Here is a 23468-nt window from a genome sequence, read left to right as displayed (position 1 = left end):
GAAGCACTAGACCAAATGGATTTAATAGATATCTACAGAGAATTACACCCCAAAACTATAGAATTCACATTGTTCTCAAGTGCACATGGGACATTCTCAAAGATAAACCACATGAGAGGACACAAACTAAATCTCTACAAGTTCATATCACATCAAGCATCTTCTCAGATCACAATGGCATGAAACTAAAAATCCATTGCAACAAAAACGGGCAATGATATTTGAACACATGGAGGCTAAATAGCATGTTATTAAACAATGAATGGGTTACTGAGGAGATTAAGGAAGAAATTAAAAATTTCCTGGAAACCAATGAAAATGAACACACAACAAAATAAAATCTATGGGATGCAGCAAAAGCAGTTCTGAGAGGGAAGTTCACAGCACTACAGGCCTACCTCAAGAAACAAGAAAAATTTCTAATAGACTATCTAACCTGACAACTTAAAGAACTAGAAAGCAAACAAAAAGAAAACCCCAGAGCAAGTAGAAGGAAGGAAATAGTAAAGATCAGAGCAGAAATAAATGACATGGAGACCAAAAAAACAATTCAAGGATCAATGAAACAAAGAGCTGGTTTTTTGAAAAGATAAACGAGAATGATGGACCCTTAGGTAGACTCACCAAGAAACAAAGAGAGAGAACCCAAATACACACAATCAGAAATGAAAGAGGAGAAGTAACTGACACCACAGGAATACAAAAGATCGTTAACAACTCCTATGAACAATTATATGGCAACAAATTTGAAAATCTAAGTGAAATGGACAAATTTCTAGAAACACACAGTCTCCCAAAACTGGACCAGGAAGAGATAGAAAACTTGAACAGACCAATAACAACTAAGGAAATTGAAGAGGTAATCAAGACTCTCCCAGCAAACAAAAGCCCAGGCCTGGATGGATTCATGAGGGAGTTTTACCGAACATTCAAAAAGGAACTAACACCCATTCTCCACAAACTATTCCAAAAAATTCAAGAAGAAGGAAGATTTCCAAACTCGTTTTTTTGAAGCCAGCATAATTCTAATTCCAAAACCAGAAAAAGACACTACGAAGAAAGAAAACTACAGGCCAATATCCCTGATGAACATATACGCCAAAATCCCGAACAAAATACGAGCAAATCAGATCCAGCAATACATCAAAAAAATTATTCACCATGACGAAGTGGGATTCATCCCAGGGATGCAAGGCTGGTACAATACTCGTAAATCAATAAATGCGATACACCACATAAATAAAATGAAGAATAAAAACCACATGATCATATCAATAGATGCTGAAACAGCATTTGACAAAATCCAGCATCCATTTCTGATAAAAACGCTCAGCAATGTGGGAATAGAGCGATCATATCTTGACATAATAAAGGCCATATTTGAAAGACCTACAGCCAACATAATACTCAATGGGCAAAAACTAAAAGCATTTCCCTTAAGAACAGGACCAAGACAGGGATGCCCACTTTCGCCACTCTTATTTAACATAGTACTGGACGTCTTAGCCACAGCAATCACACATGAAGAAAAAAGTAAAAGGGATCCAAATTGGAAAGGAGGAAGTGAAACTGTCATTATTTGCAGATGACATGATATTATACATAGAAAACCCTAAAGATTCCATCAAAAATCTACTGGACTTAATAAATAAATTTGGCAAAGTAGCAGGATACAAAATTAATGTGAAGAAATTGACGGCATTCATATACACCAATGATGAACTCACAGAAAGAGAATCGGGAAAAACAATCCCATTGACCATTGCAGCAAAAAAATTAAGATACCTAGGAATAAACTTAACCAAAGAAGTAAAGGACCTATTTGCAGAAAACTACAGGATATTGAAAAAAGAAATAGAGGAAGATATAAAAAAGTGGAAGCACATACCTTGTTCATGGATTGGAAGAATTAACATCATTAAAATGTCCATATTACCCAAAGCAATCTATAGATTCAATGCAATCCCCATCAAAATACCAATGACATATTTCACAGAACTAGAACAAATGCTTCAAAAGGTCATATGGAACCAAAAAAGACCCCAAATAGCCACAGCAATCTTGAAAAAGAAAGACAAAGTAGGTGGGATCACAATACCGGATATTAGGTTGTACTACAAAGCCACTGTAATCAAAACAGCCTGGTAATGGCACAAGAACAGGCATAAAGACCAGTGGAACAGAATAGAGAACCCAGAAATGGACCCAAGACATTATGCTCAATTAATATTTGACAAAGGAGGCAAAAGCATACAGTGGAGTAAAGACAGCCTCTTTAATAAATGGTGTTGGGAAAATTGGACAGCTACATGCAAAAAAATGAAACTAGACCATCAACTTACACCATATACAAAAATAAACTCAAAATGGATAAAAGACTTAAATGTGACTCATGAATCCATAAAAATTCTAGAAGAAAATGTAGGAAACAAAATTTTGGACATCATACGCAGCAGAATTTTCACTGATACATCACCTAAGGCAACAGAAACAAAGGAAAAAAATGAACACATGGGACTACATCAAACTAAATGCTTCTGCATAGCAAAACAACCATCAAAATGGAAAAGCAACCAACCCATTGTATAGGAGAGCATCACTGCCAATGATACATCAGATAAGGGGTTAATTTCCAAAATGTATAGAGTGCTCATACGACTCAACAAAAGGAAGACAAAAAACCCAATTAAATAATGGGCAGAGGAGCTGAATAGACACCTCTCCAAACAGGACATACAAATGGCCAAGAGACATATGAAGAAATGCTCAACATTACTAATCATCAGAGAGATGCAACTTAAAACAACAATGAGGTATCACCTCACACCTGTCAGAATGGCCGCCATCAACAAATCATCAAACAACAAGTGTTAGCAAGGGTGTGGAGAAAAGGGGACTCTAGTACACTGCTGGTGGGAATGCAGACTGGTGCAGCCACTATAGAAAACAATATGGTGTTACCTCAAAATATTAAAAATTGAACTTCCATTTGACCCAGTGATCCCACTTCTAGGAATATACCCTAGGAAGCATGAAACACCAATCAGAAAGAATATATGTACCCCCATGTTCATAGCAGCACTATTTACAATAGCTAAGATCTGGAAACAGCCCAAGTGTCCATCAGTAGACGAATGGATAAAAAAGTTGTGGTACATATACAGAATGGAGTACTATGCTGCTGTAAGAAAGAAAGATCTCTTATCCTTAGAGATGACATGGAGGGACCTGGAAAGTATTATCCTAAGCGAAACAAGCCAAGCAGAAAAAAGACAAATACCACAAGATCTCACTTATTTGTGGAATATAATGAACATAACAATCTGAAGAATAAGACAGACCAAGACATGGAAGTAGAGTACAGACTGACAACCCTCAGAAGAGGAGGTGGTGGGGGGAGGGAAGAGATAAACCACAGAACTTATATGCATGTACGCATAACCAATGTACATGGACAACAAAGCCGGGGATGGGGTGGGGGGGATGGAGAGGAGGGTGTCAATGGGGTAAAAAAGGAGAAACATCTGTAACAAAAATGAAATTAAAAAAATAAATAAAGGGAAAAAAAAGAATATATTTCCTTTATAATAGCATCACAAAGAATTAAATACTCAGGAATAAATTTAACAGAAGTGTAAGACTTGTACTTTGAAAACTGCCAAACATCATTGAAAGAAATTTAAAAAGACCTAAATAAATGAAAGACATCCCACGTTCATAGATTGGAAGACTTAATATTGTGAAGATGACAATACTTGCAAATGGTTACATACATTCGATGCAGTCCCTATCAAAATTCCAAATGCATTTTTTTTGCAGAAATTAACAAGCTGATCCTAAAATTCTTATGAAAATTGAGCAGAGGCAGCATAAGCAAAACAATCTTGAGAAGCTGTAGAACTCACATGTTCCAATTTCAAGAACTGCAATAAAACTACAGTAATCAAGACTATATGGTATTAGCAAAAAGGTAGACATAGAGATCAATGGAATAAAATTAAGAGTACAGAAATAAAACTTCACATTTACATGCAGCTGATTTTTGACAAAGTGCAAGACCATTCAATGGGGAAAGAATAGTCTTCTTTAAAAATGGCAATAGAGAGGGGTTGAGGACTGGGTGAAAAAGGTGAAGGGATTGAGAAGCACAGATTGGTAGTTACAAAATAGTCATGGGGATGTCAAGTACAACATAGGAAATATAGTCAATAATATTGTGCTGCCAGATAGGTACTGGAAATATCAAGGAGAACACTTTGTAAAGTATATGATTATCTACATTGTGTTGTACATCTGAAACTAATACAAAATAATATTGAATTTAAACTGTAATTGAAAAATAAAAAATAAATTTTAAAAATGGTGCTAGACAACTGAATATCTACATGCAAAAGAAAAATTTGGACCTCCCAACCCCACACTTTATATCATATCCACACACAAAAAAACAAACCCTCAAAAATGGATCAAAGACCTAAATATAAAAGCCTAAGCTTGGCCTGGCTGGTGTGGCTCAGTGGTTGAGCATTGATCCATGCACCAAGAAGTCACTAGTTCAATTCCTGGTCAGGGAGCATGCCCAGATTGTGGGCCAAATCCCCAGTGGGGGGCGTGCTGGAGGCGACCAATTGATGTTCTCTCTCACTGATGCTTGTCTCCCTCTCCCTCTCCCTTCCTCTCTCACTAAAGTCAATAAAGAAAAAAAAAATTTTTGGAAAAAAAAAAAAAAAAAATGCCTAAGCTCTAAACTCTTAGAAGAAAACACAGGCATAAGTCTTTGTGACCCTGGACAGACAACAGTTTCTTAGCTATAATGCATAAAGCATAAGCCATCAAAGAAAAAATAGATAAACTGACTTAATAAAAATTTTAAGCTTTTGTGTTTCAAAGGACACCATCAAGAAAGTGAAAGATAATCCACGCAATTGAAAAACGTATTTGCAAATCATGTATCTCATAAGGGACTTGTATCCAGAATTTACAAAAAACTTTTACAACTCAACAACTAAAACAACTAAAAAGTAGGCAAAGGATCTAAGTAGACATTTCTCTAAAGAATATGTACAAATGGCCATTACAATTACATACCAAAATACACCAAACAGGATGGTTATAATTAAAAAAATACATGTAATAACAGTGTTGGTGAGGATGTAGAGAAAGTAGAATTCTCATACATTACTACTGGGAACATAAAAATGGTACAGCTGCTTTGGAAAATAGTTTTAACAATTCCTCAAAAGTTTTAACGTAAAGTTAACATATGATGCAGCAACTCTAATACAAAGAATATACCCGAGAGAACTGAATACATAAATCCACACCAAAATTTGTACTCAAATGTTCATAGCAGCACTGTTCCACTAGCCAAAAAGTAGACACAATTCAAATGTCCATCACCAGATGAATGGATATTATCCAACTACACACAAAAAAAGGAATAAAGTACTAACACGTGCTACAATGGATGAAACTTGAAAATATTACCCTAAGTTCCAAGTGAAAGAAGCCAGACACAAAAGGTCACATATTGTGTGATTCCGTTTATATAAAATAGGTAAATCCAAGGGGACAGAAAGTTGGTTGGTGGTTGCCAAGGGCCGTGAAGAGAGTGCAATAGCGATCCATTTTTGGTTTCTTTCTGGAGTGAAGAAAATACTCCAGAATTAACTGGTGTTAATGGGTGTACAACCCTGTGAATATACTAAAAACCACGAAACTGCATACTTTAAAAGGGTAAATTGAAATGTTTGTGAATTATACCTCAATTTTTAAAAAGCATATATTTAAAAATGAGTAAAAAGTAATAGTTTAAGTAAATATATATTAGGTCAACATTTACACATTTGATGATCCATTGTTTGTAGTTAATCCCTGTCAAGAATTCCACCGTAATAATTTAGAGGGAATTCTTAACCTCAAAAATGACAAGAATCAGACATACATCTTTCTAAGACTACTTTGCTATAAAAATGACACAATATATAAAATTTAAGTTAATCATGCCTATTCATTTCTTTGGTTATGCTAATCACCTATTTTACACTGAAGTAGCAAAACCTTAACATATTATTGGCACTTAATATCTGCATTCCCTATTAATAAGATTTTTTTTTTAAATTCAAAACTATCCCTGGCCAGTGTGGCTCAGTTGGTTGAGCGTTGTCCAGTGCACTGAAGGGTTTCTGGTTTGATTCCTGGTCAGGGCACATGCCTGAGTTGCAGGTTCGGTCAGGGTGCATGCTGAAGGTAACTGATTGGTGATTCTCTCTCACATCCATGTTTCTCTCTCTCTCTCTCTCTCTCTCTCTCCCCCCTCTCTCTCCCTCTCCCTTCCTCTCTCTCTCAAACCAATAAAAACATTTTTTTTTTAAATTCTAAACTAGATTGGTTGGCTAATGTGTCTGCCCTGAGGTCTAGACACCTGATTTCCTCATTTCATTCTGTAATTCCAGTTAGTACAAAGTAACTGCTGTGTTAATGCATATTTTGAGTAAAGATTCTAATTTTGAACAATATCCACCATCCTTTTCCATTACCACTGATTTTACAGAACCAATTATATAGCTTTGGGAGCTATACTCACTTGCTAAAGACATTACTAGATTCTGAATCTGAAAGTAATCTTTCCACTGCAGTGAAGAGAGAAAAACAGACTGGCTTTCCAAATGTCCCCAATGACTTTGGAAATATTTACTGACACAAAATTAACTGTTTACAATTGTGGAGTGAAAGCTCTTTTCTCTGAATCTTTGACTTCCTGTTTCTCTTCCAAATCCCAAAAGGGAAAGAAAAAGAAAAGAACGAATTCATCTTCCTAGGCTTATCCTAATGAAGCTCAGGGTGGCCACTCATACTCTCCTGCTCTCCTCTTTGGGAACAGCTTAATTTGCCCAGGTAACTGTAATGTATGTATGTATGTATGTACGTATGTATGTATGTATTTTCTAAAGCAGAAACGATGTCTTTCTTGACCACACTGAGCAGAAAAGATATCTTTCTTGACACACTGAGTATGCCTTCTTTAAGCATCCTCCCGACCACCACCCAGCCTCACTTCAGCAAAGCCTGTGACCTTCGGTGGAACAGCCATGCTCCTCACTCCACAGCTCCTGGGGGGCACACAGGGCTGTGCGGGGAGGCTTGAGACAGGCGTTTTCACAAAGAAAGCAGTGACCTGCAGGTAGCCCAGCACTAGAACTTCTACAGCGTGAATGGTTTAACTTCTCTTTCCACTGCGTTGTGCACATCAAAATCCATGGTTCAATGTTCCGTTTTTTGTGTGTTTTTTAAAGTGGCCGAATAACTTCAGGGACAGCGCAGTTTCATGGTAGGTCACCTTAAGGGGCACTCTGATATTCCGGCAACTCGAGGTGTAGAACAAGTTTGAGAAGTTTCGTCCCGGAGATCACGCGGGGCTCCCCAGAAGCCTCGCCAAGCCGCAGCATCCCTAACTGCGTGGGCCACTTGGCCAGGGACGCAGGGCTCCCGTGTGCACCCCCCTGAGCGCCGGCTCCGCGCCACAAACCCGGGCCCAGCTTTTTCAAACAAAATGTCATGGGAGACCGGGGAGCGAGGAGCCGCCGGCCACCGCCCCCTGATGAGACCCCAGTCCTGGGGGCAGCAGGCGGCGACGTCAGAGGGGTGAGGCGGAAGGTGGGGGGCGAGTCCTGCGCCAGCCGTCCCATCCCCGGGGTCCCCGCTCGCCGGCTCGGCCCGCCGCCCCCATCCTCCGTCCCGCGAGCCCCCGGGAATGCTTGCTCTCAAGGGGGCGGGGATACACGGGCATCCAAGGCACTGAGGTCGCCCCTCAACCCCCGGCCCTTCCAATTAGCCTACCTCCGCTACGGGTGCCGGCGGCCGCGCCCGAAGTCCCAGCCGCGCCTGGTGCGGGGCTCCCGGGGCTCTCAGCCGGCGCCCGCCACACACCGAGCCCGGAGCGGACGGGGGCAGGGCACCGCCTCCTGCCGGGACTGGCGGCAGGAGTAGCCAATCGGAGGTCCCATCCGAGCGCCCAACGTCACCTGGAGATGTGGCTATAACTTTGACTCCTCCCAGTCCCCGGAGCGGGAGGGAGTTTTGTCCAGGAGTCTACCCCTAGCCTTCAACAAACCAACTCTGAGCCTGTTGCAGCGGTCACCTCCTTTCCATCCTTCTGCCTCGACTCCGCACCCACCTGTTTGACCTCCCAGCCTGAAGTCTCTCCTCTTACCAATCCATCCTCACCTTCTGGCCAGGTTAACTGTCCCGAAGTGAAGTTTTGAAGGACACCCCGCCAAAGACCTTCACTGGCTTCCTTTTGCTTAAATTATCAAGAACAAGATTTCCTAGTCTAGTATTCAAGGCCTCCATCCCACTTCTCAGCTTTAGTTTTCACAGCTGCTCTTCACACGTCGAAGACTATTGTTGTGTACCTCCCCACCCCGGCGAAGTCCTTTTGGGACATTTATCAACTATTGTCTGTGTTCACCTCGAAAAGTTCTAATTACCCCCTTCTAAGACACCGCCCAAATCCTCTTCATGCAACCACGCTTGTCGCCCCACCTCTTCTCTTGTTTCTGCTCCCTGAGCATTTAGGTTTTTCCTCTTAGCACTTAGCTCATTCTGCTTGTGTAGCACCTTTTCTCTCTCTGTTAGACCTTTGAAATTAGAATTTTGTTTTCTTTCTTTTGCATCCTCCTCAGCAGCCAGCACAGAGAATGTACAAGTAGATGAATGATGATTTTAGTCTAATTAGATTTTACTTCCCAAGATAGGGTCTGGAGAGGCCAATCTGGGGGCTGGAAGGAGAAAGGGAGAGAAGGAGAGAGGATTCTGAATGTTATGGGTAATCCTTCCCCAGGTTCACAAAACTAGGTCAGACAAATTACTCTCTTTGGTTCACAGTTGGCCAATAGAGGGGGTAAGAGGCTCTTCCCATTACAAACTCCCCCCCCCCCCCCCAAAGTTCATCTCACCTTATATAGAAAAAGCACAAAAGGGATAAAGATTTACAAAGTTCCTTACAGGGAAAGCAATAAGTAAATATGACTAAAAGGCCAGTAAGCCAGTGTCAGGCTTCCATATTTCTTCCAGATGAGCACTAATTTTGGACTGGATCCCAGACTACCCCCACACATCAAATTCCTTTTGCCTTCTGTGGGAGCTGATGATGCATATCATATGAAAAATTGTCTCCAAACAGCTTTGGCAAACAATCAGGCTGGACAGGGCTTATTTTACAGAGCACACAGGAGTTAAATAAACAGAGTTTAAGTAACTTGCATAATTTAACACAGCAAGTCAGTAGAGACCAGCGAACTAAGAGCAGGAGAAAGAATGCCAAAATAGAATCACTTCCGTTTGTGAGTCAGAATGCTAAATAGACTAAGAGAGTGGAGTGAATAAAGTCACTCATGAAAAGAAGCTTTCTAAACACTGCTACCACCCATGTTAGGCTCAGCCAACGTTTACTTACTGTCACCTTTTTCTAAAAACATGACAAATTGGATTTGTTTGGCTGTGAAGAATACAGTGGAATGGCAACCTGTTTCTGGCTGTGCTAAGAAAAATATATGGTACAAGGGAATATTATTTAGCAATAAAAAGAAATGAAGTGCTGATAAATGCTACAACACAAATAAACCTTGAAAATATTATACTAAGTGAAAGAAGTCAGTCATAAATGATCACATTTTGTGTGATCCCATTTACATGAAATGTCCAGAATAGTAAATTTATAGAGACAGAAAGTAGATTGGTGGTTATGAGGGACAGGGAAGGATTGAAGTGATGGCTAAAGGGAGAGGACTTTCTTTGGAGGAAATGAAAACATTCTAAAACTTGTGGTGATGATTACATAATTCTGTGAGTATAGAGGCCATTGACAGGTACAGTTTAAATGAGTGAATTGTATATTATATGAAATACATCAATAAAGGTGTTCTATAAAAAATACATGTTGAATTTTATGTTTTCTATATTAAGTAGCAGCAACTGAAAAATATCTTTGACCAGCTTTCATGAATGTTCACGGTATATGTACATTTGTTTCATAGTAGTTATCTCAGTTGTAATATTATATTTATTTCTGATTATTTGGTTGTCTGTTCCAAATCCCCCCCACACACACACTAGACTGTAGTGAGAATAGAAACTGTCTGGTTTTCTTCTTTACTACATATTTAGTCTATAGCACAGGGCCTGGCATATAGTAGGTACACAATAAATATTTGTTAAATGAATGAATGAAGGTGGCAAGGGATATATATTTTATCAAGTACATAAAATATTCCAGGCATCATACTAGGTTCTGAGGAATAGAAAATGAGCAATACAGACATAGTTTCTGTCTTCATGGAGCTCTGGTCTAGGGGAAAATATGCACATTCATTAATATCCACACAAATAAATACAGGGGTGGGCAAAAGTAGATTTGAATTCAACCACCTCAGGAGGCAGTAGGGCCAATCCAAGCAGGTCACTAAAATTCAGGCTTGTTTACTAATTTTCAAAGACTACAAGAATGTGTGAATAATGAGGGCTGGCAAATTCAGCACTTATGAGATTGTACCTGAGTGCACTGTGCCATCGTGACATTCTTGAGTTAATAAAGCTATTGTAATAATCATAACCTGCATGTCTTTTTCCATATGAAAAACTATAAACATATTTTGCCCACCCCTATATATAATTAAAAATTGCATTAGATTGTTTTGAAGGAAAAGGACAAGGTCTGTGCTACTGAATAATAAGATTTGGCCCAGTCTTAGGAATCGGGAAGTCCTTCTTTGAGAAAAAGAAAGTTGAGCTGAAGGAATTAACCAGGCAAAAGCAAAGGGATAGGGAAAAGTATCCCAGGTTGTGGGAACAAAAGGTACCAGGTCCTACAGTGAGGAGAAGCCTGAGACATTGGAGGGACTGAATGCCGCTGAGTCAGGGACACAAGGAACAAAAGAGAAGGGCAGGCGGTCGCTGCAGAAGAAAGAGGGCTAGATTGTGTGGGACCTTGAAGAATAGTGCTTCTTAAACCTCAGTGAAGTCTTGTTAAAATGCAGATTGAAGCCCTAGCTGGTTTGGCTCAATGGTTGGAGTGTCAGCCTGCAGACCAAAAAGTCTCAGGTTTGATTCCGGTCAAGGGCACATACCATGGTCGCAGTTCGTCCCTGGCCCTGGTCAGGGTTGTGCAGGAGGCAACCAGTCAATGCCCCCCCCCCGCCACTCTTGAGGAAATAAAAAAATATCCTCAGGTGAGGATTAAAAAAAAAAAGCAGACTCAATAGGCTCGGGACGCAGACCAAGATTCTGTAGTCCTAACAAGTTCCAGGGACACACGGATGTGTTTTAACTGGGGACGCGACAAGATCGGATGTGGCAGGAGGGTAGAGTGGATTAGAAAAGAGCAAGAGTGGCTTCTGTGTGAACAGTTGGAAAACTATTTCAGTCTTCCTGGTGAGAGATGGTGGCAGCTGGTGGTGATGGACAGAAGCGATGGGTGGCCAAAGCTGTGCTTAAGGAAGCTCTATCTAGCATGGTGGAGAGACTAGCTAGGAGAGGGAAGAACAGTTTGGAGGCTAAGGAAGTAGTTCGATGAAGATCTGAACTAGGATGCTCATGGTGAAAATGGAATGGGGGTCATGGTGGGAATTAAGAGACTCTGGGTGGAATAGATACAAAACTGGTGGCACTGCTTGGCCAGTGTGGCTCAGTGGTTTTTTGTCAGCCCATGCACCAAAACTGGTGGCACTGTTCCGAGTGCTTTAGCATATCTAATCGCATGACAGCCCTGTGATGTAGGTGCAATTATTATTCCTATCTGACAGATGGGGCAACTGAGGCACATAGGGGTTAAGTAGCTGTCCCAAGGTTGCATAGATATTAAGTAGTAGAACTGGGAATTCTGGCTTCCCAATAATCTCTTCTCTATGCTGTAGTTTAACCTCTTCCAATAAAAATCTACAAGGTCTAATAACTAATTGTAAGGAGAGAACATGAGGTTCTGGGAAGCTTTGTGTGACTTGGAAATGATGATGCCATAAGCTGAAGTAGAAAAGCAAGGAGAAGGAGGAATTAGCTAACGGGAATAAGAATGAGATCTGGCTTGGACGTGCTAAACCCAACCTGAGACACCGGTGAAATATCCAGGAGGAGAGAGCCAGCAGAAAATTAGTCAGGCTGAATTGGGCGGAGAGGTCTGGGTTTGGGTATATATTTCAAGGGAATCTGCATAGTGGAGAAATTCTTGTGAACTGAAGAATTATTGTCGACCACAAAGCCACTTGATATACTGGGAGCAAGGACAGAAAGGTTAGAGGAACAAGGATAATGGAGCTGGGTAAATACTAGGAAAGAAGTGTCTAGCTCTTAAATCCAATTGCACATAAAACCCAAAAAGAAACAGAGGAGGAGGAAACATTGACCCCACTAGAATGAGTATGTGGCTTCTGGAGCAGAGAGTGGAAATCCCAGTTCAGAAAGTAGAAGCCCCAGAACCTGGGGGAAATATATCAAAGATAGGGTGAAGAAGATTGGGAGAAAGAAATAGGCTGGTAGGAACAAACTCTCACCAACTGACTGGGAGACAAGCCAAGGGTATAGGCTTGGGCACACCAAGATGTTTACCTGCCACCCAGGAGAGCAGCAAACTCTGGGCACAAACAACCCAGCCCTCCTATCAGGGACAGATCAGTGAGATGACCTGCCTGGTGTGTCGCCAGTGCCCAGGGTGTAATGATCTGCTCAATCTTTCTGCAATGAAGAGAGAAATCTCTTCAACCTAAACTCGCCTTAGCAGGTGAGCTGGGCCCTCACTATCACATATGGGGGTGGGTAGCAGCTTGTAGGTGGGGCCAGGCAGAGCCCAAGCCTGATGAAGGTGAGAGTTTAATGGGTGTTGGTAATGACCATAGAAAGAGAACAAGTGTGTATAGACGAAAAAGAAAAGAGGGGGTGTAGAGCTTTGTGGATCACTTATTTTAAGACAAATGAAAAGAGGAGAAGAACAAATGAAGCAGATTGAGGAATAGTCAGCAATGGCTTGGTCAGGACACATGAAGTTAAAAAAAAAAAAAAGACACTATACATGAAAGTCATGCAGGAAATCAGTGACCCAGACAGTAATAACAAAAGCATCAAATGTGAACGGATGATTTATTGTGTTTGGGGTTAGTAAGTACCTACACACCAGGAAGCCATTTGGTACAGATCCTTATTACAGCTAATAACTAAAAATCTTCCCTCGTTCTTTTTATATTGCATAGAAGGACAGCGTAAGCAAGAAGTAAAGAAACAAAAAACACAGCCAAACTGACCACAAGGTCCCCTGACACTGACAATTAAAGAAAAGACACATTAGCCCGGCCGGTGTGGCTCAATGGTGGAGTGTCAACCCATGCACCAAGAGATTACAGGTTCGATTCCTGGTCAGGCTACATGCCCAGGTTGTGGGCCTGATCCCCAGTAGGGGGTATGCAGGAGGCGGCCAATCGATGTTCTCTCTCATCAATATTTCTACCTCTCTCTCCCTCTCCCTTCCTCTCTAAAATCAATAAAGAAAAAAAAAATTGAAAAAGAAAACAGAAAAGACACATTATAAGGACATTATTATATGCTGTGTAAAAACTGTAAAGTGAAATGGTATCTTTAAAAGACTTTGGAGAAAGTGGAGGTCAACAGGATGGTAATGAGCACAAAATAGGAGAAGGCAGGGCTTGAACTGGGGAAAGATTTGGTTAATCAGAAGGATTGTTACTTCATTTTTTGAGGTGGGAGTGGGGCAAACTGCTTGAGCCAAGCCCAGCACAGGAGGCAGTAGCCTGCCTATGAATGAATGAATGAATGAATGAATGAATGAATGAATGAGGATGGTGTTCATGTGAGAGACTGAGCCATCTTGCCCCACTGCAAAGGCTAGTATCAGTTGACAATCCAATTCTAACAGTTGCCATTGAGAGCTGGGCATGACCTTGAGCAAGGTTCTCTGTAACTGAGGCAAACTTTGAAAGAACTGACAGCTGAAGGCTGTCTCCTGTCCATCTCCGTAGCTGGGCACCAAGTCCTGGGAAGGGGGTTCTGGGTAGTGAAATTTTTATAATCTTAGGATGAGTCATTTAAAGAACTGCTTGAGAGAGCAGGGACCCACGGAATAAAAGAATGTTTAAGCTACCGAGAAGAAAATGAAAAGAATTTGGTTTATTTCTGAGAGAGAGAGAGAAGAGAGGAACCAATAAAGCAGAGGAAGACAGCAGGATGGCAGAGAGCTGGCATGGCACGGGGTGAAGCAGCAATGAGAAATCCTAAGGCGTGGTGTGGCCAAAGGATTTTTTTTCAATATGCTTTTATAGATTTTTTTTTAAAGAGAGCGGAAGGGACAGAGATAGAAACATTGATGTAAGAGAGAAACATTGATTGCTGCCTCCTGAATGCCCCCTACTGGGGATCTTGCCTGCAACCCAGGCATGTGCCCTGACCGGGAATCAAACCGGGACCTCTCAGTCCATGAGACGACGTTCAATCCACTGAGCCACACTAGCCGGGCAGAATTTTTTTTTTTTTTTTTAAGATTTTTTACTGTCTTTGAGAGAGAGAGAGAGAGGAAGGGAGAGGGAGAAGCAAAACATCGATTGATTGCCTCCTGCATGCCCCTCACTGGGGATCCTGCAACTTGGGCGTGTGCCCTGACCAGAAATCAATCCAGCAATCTTTTGGTGCATAGGATGGTGCCCAACCATCTGAGCCATATGAGTCAAGGCCAAAGCCTTTTTAAGAACTGGAAGTCTAAAGTGTAATTTTAGGCTGTCTGCTCTGTGGTGCATGGTGTGGCTCCTTCCCAGGACACCCAAATCTTCTACATGTCTGCAACACTCAAATGCTTTGTGTGAGTAAGCTGATGGGACCACCTTTCACATTCGAGTTGACACTTAGGGCGGAAACAAACAGAATAACAAGAGCCCAGAGGCAAAGGTGACCACAGGACATTAGCACCCAGAGAAATCACATAAATCTTAGGGGTGCCTTAATTCTTCCCCAGCTACGGTATTCGGTTGGGCCACACAGAGAAGAGATTGTGCTAAACTCGTTTAGATCTCATGGAATTGAGAGGGCCCAGTTGACATCTGGTTAACTTTAACTTTCAGTATGTATATGTACAGGGTGGGGCAAGAGTAGATTTACAGTTGTTCATATGAAAAATAATATAATAATTAATAATAATACAAGAATAAACTGTTTCTCATATTCACAACTGTAAACCTACTTTTACCCCACCTTAATGAAGCTTAATTAGATTATTTTCTTTAAATTTTTCTTTTAGAAATAATCACAAAGAAAAGTTGCAAGAATAAGAATAGTACATAGAAAATCCACGTAGACTTGACCCATATTCACATTACCTACTTTGCTGCATGCACTTTATTAAAACCCACATCCTTTTGTACCCCCTTACTGAGACCTCATGGTTCCCCAGTGTGTGTTCATCTCAGCTGCAATAAGCAATAAACCTGACTTGTGCAACTACAAGTGTGTTCCCGGTGGAAAGTGACAGAAATAGATGTTCCATCCAGACACAGCTGAAACCCTGACTGCCTTGGACAGGACCCACAACTCAGGGATCCTGTGCACATCTGAGAACCCTGTGTCTCTACCTGCACGTGCTAAATTGAGCTCCGATATTTCACCAAAGTCTTTATTGTCTGGTTCATTTTGTTTTCCTATGAAGAAGTTCCCTTGGAATTTTTTTTTTTAAACCTGACCAGTTTTGTATTATTCTTTGGCAAAATTACTTTCTAACCAACACCTGCTTCTGCTTGACAAGTGTTTTTAGTGTTGTTTGTCTGCTAGAGGAAAACTCTGCAGGGAGAGGATCTAAACTTTCTTCCTTGTTCTTGCGGAGGGAACATAAATAGCTTTGTATAAAAACAATTTCCTATTTGTAGGGAGAGGAGGTCTAATAAGTTCATCTTTGAGCAAGCTTCCAGGGCTAAGGAGTTCAAAGGTCTCCACAGAACAGCTTGAAAAGTTTGAATGAACTTTACCTTGAGTCACTTTCACAAATCTTATAAGAACTTCTCTCTCAGTCTTTTCATTGTTTCCTGAGAACTGCTCTGTTTAATTTCATCTGCACCAAATCGGGAGATTCTGTTTAGGTCTGGATTAGTGATGACTGGTCTTTGGCCAACCTCTGGAGACATAAAGTCAACCAAGCGCCATTTTAACAGACCACTGTGTTCTCAAGGGTTTTCTCAATATAAAACTGCACCTATTCCAGGCTAAACACCTACTGCCTTCATGTTTCCTCTTTTTTTTTTTTCCTATCCTCATCTGAGGACATTTTTCCATTTTTTGTTCAGATAGAGTGGGAGAGAGAAAGAGAGAGAGAGAAACATCGACATGAAGGGACACATAGAGTGGCTGCCACCCACACGACCCAACCAGGGCCGGGGACAAACTGCAACCGAGGTTCGTGCCCTTAGCGGGAACCGAACCCCGGTCTCTCTGGACCGGAGGCCGACGCTCTAACCTCTGAGCCAAACCGGCCAGGGCTATGTTTCCTCTTTATATGCTAACTTGTACACTCATTTTTCAGACTGGCACAATTTCACCAGGTACCATTTGGAAATCAGTGGCCACTTTGGGGAAATTTTGACATGAACTAGGTTGTTTATCCAAGAAATGCCTCAGATTTAAAAGAAGAAGAAGAAGATTTCTTAAGGAGACTGTCTTGTTTGTCAAGAAAGAAAGGAAATTTTGTTTATCCTAAGAAACATCCCCTCCTTGGTTTTTGTACTTTAGGGATTAATGAAACCTGACACTTTAATTGATGGCTTGATAAAATTGTCAAGGATTCAAGTTATGTCAAAACCAACTGCATGTCATTCTCTTTTGTGTGTATATATGTAAAGTGTACTTTTCTATATTTATATTTTCTCTCCACTCCTTGATGAGAGAACATAATTAGCTTTTTACAAAAACAATTTTATATTTGTCTGAAGCTGGCTCCCTCACATTTTTGCTGTTTCTTTTCCTTTCCTTGGAAAACTTTAAAGATTAATCAATTTTAAAGAAGCATGCAGTTGTAATATGCTCACTCTAGGAATATAGTCCAGATAAGCAGTCAAATAGGTACAAGAAAGAAAAACGTTATTAAACTGTGTTTCTTCTTGTTGACACTAAAATGTATATTTACATAACAGCCTGCATAACAGCTATGAGGTAAGAAGAAAAGCCTTTAATTTTAAGATAAAAGAATTTTTGTCATGATTGAGAGTCTTGAAAAATTAGTATACCATATAAAATAATGTCAGCACAATAGTTTGGCTTATCAGGACCAGGGTTAAATTTCTTGACTCAAACTTCTAAAATTTCCTACATTGGTTTTAAGAATTAAATAAATTACCACTGTTTTCATAACTTGCTTTAAGTAAAAAATTATATGTATAAAATTGTATTCAACTAAATGTGATGGTAATGAATGTCTGTTCAAAGGGTTTAATTTTATGCAATTCTTACAATGCTACAAATCACAAGGATTTGATGTGTCAGCTAAATTATAGTAATTTCCACATCTTTAACTTTAAAAGTTTAGACAAATGATTAAATTAATTAATAAATAATCTTTGGATAGATAGACAGTTTCTAAAAAAAGAAACATACAAAACCTTGGTCACTAAACATAATTTTAAGTTACCCCTTGTTGTTGAAATTGACAATAGATGAACAAAGCATGCAATACATTTCAATAGTCTACACACACACACACCCCACACACAATTTAGTTAATTATTTTTGCTTCCTCAAATTTGTTAAAATTGTATAAAGTAGGGGCTGAAGGAGAAAAAAATAGGTAAACAGATTTTGGTTTTTAATTATCTAGTTTCCTTTTGTGTCTGAAGAAAAGTTTATTACTTTGGTTAAATATGGTGATTAATATAATGTTTAATTACACTAGATACAATATTTTTAAAATACAAATATATATACACAGTGGTAAAGCATACAATTTTCTGTTTTTTTTATAAGAAAATTACAGTTTATTCAGATGGTAAATTTACTGATACATACATTGTTTTATTTATTACTAAGTTATTTACATTTTAAAACTATAATTTAAGGCTTCAAATCAATACCTACTTGTATGTTTGTATACTTGTATATGTATGCAGGAATGAATACATATACGGCTATATCAATAAGTCCTTTACTGTAAATTGTTACATGGACAATATACAAAAGGAGTAAAATTAGAATTTGGATCTTTTTTCCTATTAAATGAATTAGTTATTTTATGTCCAGATTGGTAGAGTTAAAAATTATTCAGCTAATTCCTGGCGTTTCTTGACATAATCTTAAATCACTTTTAAGAGTCCTTACTTTTGAAAAAAGTTAAATTTCTAGCAACCATTGTTGCTTATTGCTGTGTTTTTACAACTTTGCTGAACGTTCTGTCTTTAGATATTTATGAATCTGTCTCTTTTAATCATTCTTGATGTTGCCTTTCCCAATTTCAGTCCTCAAATTCAGAATATTAAAACTGTTAAGATGCCTGAACTATCTTTCAGTTTCCTAAAATGAGTAATAGGTAATACAAAGAGTTGCTTCATCACCCCATACAAGAAAGAAAAATTAGAATCATTAGGTTTGTCCAAAACTTTTTAAATTTTAAGTAATTTAAGTATGAGAGTTCTTTTGTTTAACAAACTTAGAATTAAAAAACAAACAAACAAAAAGTGTCTGACAATAAATAGAGTTTATCTTCTTAGGCAAGTCATACTTAAGTAAACTATCTTTCTTAAATACAAGTATCTTCCCATGATTGTGTTTTTCAAGTTTAAAAAAAGAAACATGCTTATGTATAAGCACAAAGCCTGGTACAATAGCTATCTATCAAAACGTGTTTTCCAGAGTTCTAGATTCACAATTCAAATTTCCCTTTTTGTTCATAAAAAGTCTGAATAAACACTAGCACTAGCAGTACCGTAGTATTAATTCAAATACATAGTAACCTTTAGAGGGCTATTGCTTATTCAGCATTTCATTGAGTAGACAAAACACAGCCACCCTGTCTGAAGGTGTGACAACAACAGTAAAGCTTATAAAAACATCAGTTGATTTTGTTTTAACGTCTCCACTATATTTAATGGTTCCAAAGCTATATAGACTCCTCTACTGGCAGAAAGTGCTCATCACTTTTCAGCTTACTTCTCACAGAAATTTAGTGAGTTCAGGTGGCCATATTAATTGCTCTTGCCCACACCTGCCAGCCAACAAAAGAGAATATTTGTGCTAATATTATGTATTTTTCAGGTTAGTCTATGGTTTCAAAATACTTCAGAAATAAAGAGATTTCCTGACCACAACAAGAACCCTTATAAATGGACTGTGAAACAAAGAACCTTGAGATGTTTTGCTTACTACGTAGAGACAGCCCCAATAAAAGTGAGAGCTTAAAAAATCCTTTGGGACATGACCCACATAGCTGAGAGAAATTAGCTGTGATATAGAATCAACATTAGTGGGATAATTCCAGAAATATTATTGATGATATTTCCATTGTATATCCTATTTGCCATATATTTATAGCTCATTCCCTTCCGGACTTTGCTCATATCTAACCTTATGAGGGAGGTCTTCCCTGACCACCCTATATGAAATAAGAAGCTTCTCCTCCCCTATGCTGCTTGATCTTTCTTTGTAGCAGTTTGTCTATTGCCTGTCTTTTTACCACTGTAATGTAGGCTCCATGAAGTTCTTTGTTCTGTTCATTCCTGTTATTTCCAGTGTCTACGACATCTAGCACATAATGGGCACTGAATAAGTGTTTATTAAATAAATAACATATGCCCTGGCCAGTTTGGCTCAGCCATACAGCGTCGGCCCACAGACCAATGAGGTGCAGGTTCGATTCCGGCCAAGGGCATGTGCCTTGGTTGCAGTTCAGTCCCCGGCCTTGGTTGGGATCTGTGTGGGAGGCAACTAGTTGATGTGTCCCTCTTTCGTTGCTGTTTCTCTCTCTCTCTCCCTTTCTCTCCACCTCCCACTCTATTTGAAGATAAATAGAAAAAATATCCTTGGGTGAGGATAAAAATAAATAAATAAATAACATAAAATATATCTTCCTAATTCCAATGCGCTTAACAGCATTCATTTATTCACTCAAAAAATAGTACCTTTTATCTTTGAGGCACTATGTGGAGATCTGGTGATGAACAGTGACTAACCTCTGCTTTCAAGGAGGTTACAGTCCAGTCAGAGGGAAAGTGACAAATAAACTGGCAATTAAAGCATGGGGTATTAAATGCTGTGACGGGCAGAAGTATCAGAGACTGTAGGATTAGGACTGTACACTAGATTCATCCAGCCCAGTCTTGGAATCAAGAAAGACTTCCTGGAGGAAGTAATGTCCTAACAAAGAGGACAAGGAGTTAATCTAGCTGAAAAATTAGAAGAGTCAAGAGTGTTTCATGCAGAGACTGGTCTGTGGAATGGCTGAGCAGAAAGAAAGGATGTAACCAGACCTAAAGACTTACCCTCCTCAAAGGTGCTGATTTGTTTCATGTGTTCAAGTCTTTGCATGTGTTGTTCCCTCTGCTGGGAATGGTTGGAATGCCACCCTGTTTACCATTTAATCAACTCCACATCCTGAAAAGCCTTTTGCTATGTGGCTTCTCCTGCCTCACATAAACCAAAGTAATCACTTCCTTCTTTGTCCCATCATATAATCAGTATTTCCTCCGTTGTAGCCCTCAGCAATGTTTTTCTTCAACACTAGATGGAAATCTTTCAGAAAGAAACTCTCTCATACTCTTTATATCCTTTGGCACTAGGAACCCAAGGGCATGGTGTAGAGTATGCACTTACTAAATGTTGAATGAAAAAGTGAATAATTAGTTCTGCTTCTGAATGGAATTTCCTGATTCTATTATTTGGAGAAGGTGATGACAACTAGAAAATCCCAAAACTCTCCTACATCAAGAGAAGAACAAACTACAGAGTAAAAATTATTATAGCCCTAACCGGGTAGCTCAGTTGGTTAAAGCATTGGCCTAATGTGCCAAGGTTTTGGGTTTGATCTCCAGTTAGGGCACATACAAGAATCAACCAATGAATACATGAATGGGTGGAACAGCAGATCAATGTTTCTCTCTCTCTCTCCCCCCTTCCTCTCTCTCTCTAAAATCAATAAATAAAAAGGAAGAAAATAAATAAAAGTTATTAATATAGACACATAGTTATATCTACTTTATCTATTCATTCATCTATCATCCATCCTTCTATCCATCTAGCTCTTAATTGATTAGTAAAGGAGGTGAAGAACCACAAATGTGTCTTATTTCATGAACTCATTAATATTTGTCTCCAATTTTTTTTTTTTCTGTTAAAGCAGAAACTGAGATGGGGAATGCATGATATTTATTAGGGGTCAACATCCTGTTTGATGGGTAGGATGTACATTGGAGAGAGAACTGTGATTTGGGCTCCCCAAAGCCCCAGGAAATGCCATGGGGAGTCCATACCAAGAATGCCATCAGTTTATCAGCACTTGGATGGAAGGGTGTGTGCTTGGGCATGGCAACAGTTTAGGGAAACCCTGACAGTGACAGCTGAAGACTAGTCACTGAATTCCAAGCAGCCTGGGCAGGAAGTCTTTCCTTAAAAAAGGACTTCTGTAGTTACTGAAGTCTTACTCCATAAACGTACAGTCACAATTTCAAATGAGGTAGGTTACATTCAAATTTCCCTAACAAGAATGTGTGTACTTAAAAAGGTGTGGAAAACATCAAAGATGGATGATGGAAATCAGTATCTTGGAAACTTGCTACAAATGCATTTTCTTCTCAAATACATTGGGATTTAAAGCACTGCCATGTAGCTTCCTTTCTTTAAGTCTGATGGCTAACACTTTTAGGTTAGAATTTTGGTTTGCTTTGTCCTAAAAGACATCCAGCATTTCCCATGGCAGATTGCAGCGCATGCTCTCTTTTGTGAATTTCATCTTTTCCATGACATCAGAAGCCAACTATCCAAATAAATTTCACTTAAACAGATTCATATGGTAGCTCTGTACTTTGAAGTATAGTGTTATTCTTTTCTATTACAAAATGATTCTTCAAACCTATTTTACAGCAACGAAGCCAATCAATTTCTTGAAATGTTTCCAATGTAATAGATATTACTGAAGAATTTTAACATTACAAAAATTATCTTTTAGTGGAAAAATACACTTTTCTTCTGAATTTAAGAATTTTCCTCCTGTGCTCTTTTCCTGTGTCATTCCAGATCATTCTATTCCACTGTTGCTTTTTCTCTCTGACTGCATTTCTTACTATTTCTAACTAGTGTTTCACATTTTTCTTTTCTAGCTGTTTTCTTTCATAGCTTACAAACTATTGCTATTGATAGTATCTAAAGGTCACCAGTAACACATTAAGGGTTAATTCTGCATTAAAAAAGCATTAGATTCTTATGAACAATTAGAACTGTCTGCCAGACCCTTAAACCTCAAGACTCTTGTTGAGACTCAGCTGTGCACCAGCACATATAACTGTCACTTGAGGTTGTATTCCTTTTCTGTGTTTTTACTCTAGTATAACAGAATAACATTGAGGTCAATTCAGCTTAGTTTATTAGATGTTATTGGAGCACTTGTTAGAAGGACTAGAGGAATTCAGATAATCCTAGCCCTTCAGGATCCTGCTATCTGATGGGGGAGACATTCATAAAACAGATCATTTCAATACAAAGTTAAACTCTAACAGAGAGGTATACTCAATGTGCAATAGGAGGACAAAGAAAAGGCACTTAGCTCAATCTAGAGGATTAAGAAAGGTTTCTAGAGATAATGACAGTTGATTTGAGTGTTAAAGGATGTTTAAGAGTCACCCAGTCCCATAGTACTAGAGCATCATGTGATTTAGAACCACTGTTCTAAATCAGCAGGGGACATTGGACAAAGGCTGAAGTGGGGCTCAGATTTGGGAGGAACCCACCTCGGGTGCAAAACTTAAGAGGGTGCTAAAGTCCTCAGTAATCAAGATAAATCATGTTTAATACAAGATTTTTAAAAATCAAAGTTAATGCCAAAAATGCACAGCATTATTTGTTCTAGGACTCTGTTATTTCGTAACGGAAACAGTTGTTTCCAATCAGCTTAAGGTTCCCAAGGCCCACACAGCTGTCACATTTCCCATCAGGCAGACTGTGTAAATGGGGTTCAGGGCTAGCTTCATGGGTGTGAGACTCATGCAGTCAAACAGGGTCTCCATTCAGAAGGACCTCATGCTTAGAAGGACACCACACTTGATTTAACACTCTCCTGTTTTGAAATTCTTTATAATTTTGAAGAACGGACCCTGTATTTTCATTTTGTACTAGGCTCTGCAAAGTTTCTCTGGTATGGCCTATCATTGTCTTTTTTTTCCCCCTTCAAGTTTTATATCAGCATGGATGAATTTGTTTTTTGTTGTTGTTGCTATGTAACTTTCATTAACTTTTAC

General features: G+C 39.3%; 1 protein-coding gene across 1 annotated transcript in view; it reads right to left on the bottom strand.

Moving 5' to 3' along the window:
* Positions 1-7928, bottom strand: part of PLEKHH2 (pleckstrin homology, MyTH4 and FERM domain containing H2) — a 100069-nt gene extending 92141 nt beyond the window's left edge. Inside the window, exon 1 of the mRNA XM_036263175.1 lies at positions 7836-7928. The gene's annotated coding sequence lies outside the window, so the exon portion shown is untranslated. The remainder of the gene's footprint in view (positions 1-7835) is intronic.
* Between the last annotated feature and the right edge of the window lie 15540 nt (positions 7929-23468).

Source organism: Molossus molossus, unplaced genomic scaffold (genome assembly GCF_014108415.1).
Source record: "Molossus molossus isolate mMolMol1 unplaced genomic scaffold, mMolMol1.p scaffold_m16_p_15, whole genome shotgun sequence".
Lineage (NCBI taxonomy): Eukaryota > Metazoa > Chordata > Mammalia > Chiroptera > Molossidae > Molossus > Molossus molossus.
This window is presented reverse-complemented; position numbering and strand designations above follow the sequence as displayed.